The sequence below is a fragment of the Wasmannia auropunctata genome, unplaced genomic scaffold (genome assembly GCF_000956235.1).
Source record: "Wasmannia auropunctata unplaced genomic scaffold, wasmannia.A_1.0 LD336076.1, whole genome shotgun sequence".
NCBI classification, from domain to species: Eukaryota; Metazoa; Arthropoda; class Insecta; order Hymenoptera; family Formicidae; genus Wasmannia; species Wasmannia auropunctata.
In genome coordinates, this window is record NW_012026814.1 from 5,838,709 (window position 1) to 5,840,505 (window position 1,797).

The following is a 1,797-nucleotide window of genomic DNA, read 5'->3' on the forward strand; positions in this document are numbered from 1 at the left end:
TTGCCAGCCCGCTCAGAGATGTGTATAAGAGACTTATCTGTCTTCGCGTGAAATGTGGTAGAAACTTATCAAATGCTTATACAATGTATCTCTCAATGTAATAAAAGTGGTAAAACAAATCGAATCAAACTTATATCATCTTATAATGCACTATTTGTGACTAACTAACGTTAATTTCTTATTTTCAGGTAACCCGTCGGCTCTATATTAGTAAAACTTATAAGGTGAGTATTTAACTCGTGAAATTGTGACTCAAACTGATTTTAAACGCTTTTTCTCTATGTTTTAGGTCCCTGTAAGTGGCTCGCTGCGGAATTGTAGTAATTATCGTCGCAGGTAAGTGTATCTTTTATAAATTGTGATTAATTTTAATTATAACGCATTTTTATTCGCTTTTCGCGTGTTTTAAACATGTTTCGACTATAATCGAACGTATACAATATAAAATATCGCGCTCATTCATTATTCATGCATATCACTCAGTGCGCTTACAAACAAAATTTAGTAAAACTCAAATACATCATATTTCTCTTGAGCCTAGATTTAAAAAATACATTTAAAGAAAACATAATTAAAATATTCGCAACATCTTGCGTAACATGAAAAACTTATAAACTTGAATACTTCTTCATTATAACCCGAAATACATTTGCGCTATTCGTCAAGCGACTTTTTCCAAATATATATTATCAAATCGTATAATGAGGCTAATATATATGCCCCCACAAAACAGAACAAAAATGTGGCAATTTGCCCCGCTGTCTTCTTAAAAGTCATTATTACTCGAGAGTCTTAATTATTTCTTCCGTCTGTCGCACCAATTCTTCGGTGTTCGTTGCATGCACGACGGGTTGCGCCACAACAGGCGCTATCATAGGCGCTCCAGCGCCAGTTTCAATTTCCTTCACCAACTTCTCGATGTCGTCGGCACTTTCTCGACGACTCGCTTCGACGCTCCCCTTGTCTTGCGTCTCGTCCGAAGATATATCTTCAAAGGTTGCCTCGGACGCTTGTTGCTGTTCTACTGCGGGTGATGCGGTGACGTTGCCGCCACAATTTGGAGCCGGTAGCTGGAACAGATTCGGTTCCAAGGTTAGGTTGTAACCGGACTTTTCGGCTATCGGACAACGAATCACGAAGCCCTCAATTCACGCAGGCCCTTTTGGCTCGTCTTTTCGTGATTCTTGCTAATTTTTACTTTACTTTATTAATGAAAACGTTACTAGGCGAGTACCGACTTTTACAAATATTAAACCGTGTATGTTTCAATGTAATTTCTTACTTTTATTCGGTCGCACCTTGTTTGACCTCAGGAACAAGGAAGGTTGAATGCTCAGGAAGCTGCCGTCGGACGTCCTTCCTTCAGGTACGCTGCTCGGTCTCACGACTTCCTGTCTCTCGGAAAGCGATGTGTGTGATGCGCAAGGCATGCAGGAACGAAACAGGATCATTAATCGGGTGAACGCGCTTTTGATTTATCAAATAATGTTTAATTAAAGAACGATTATAAGACATACGCGCACTCGTTCACTCGCATTCGTACAATTTGTCGGAATTACGAACGCGACGCGTTTCGCGGACCACGCGCGTTACAAGAAATTCACGACGGTGTGCAAACGAAATCGGAACCACGATTGCTCAAGCGGACTCAACGAAATCGCTCGCTATAAAGAAATTCGCTTCCGGATAATTTAACCCGACGCTCTGCAATTTATGCTTTTACGGCTGTCGGAAATAACGAGATTTACCAGATTACGGTGAACCCGATTCGTTTAATCAACACCTTGAACGGTCTTC

General features: G+C 40.5%; 1 protein-coding gene across 1 annotated transcript in view; it reads right to left on the minus strand.

Annotated features, from left to right (window-relative positions):
* The window catches only part of LOC105449531, a 26,107-nt gene that overhangs the window by 2,131 nt on the left and 22,179 nt on the right, over positions 1 to 1,797 (minus strand). The gene's annotated exons all lie outside the window — the stretch shown is intronic.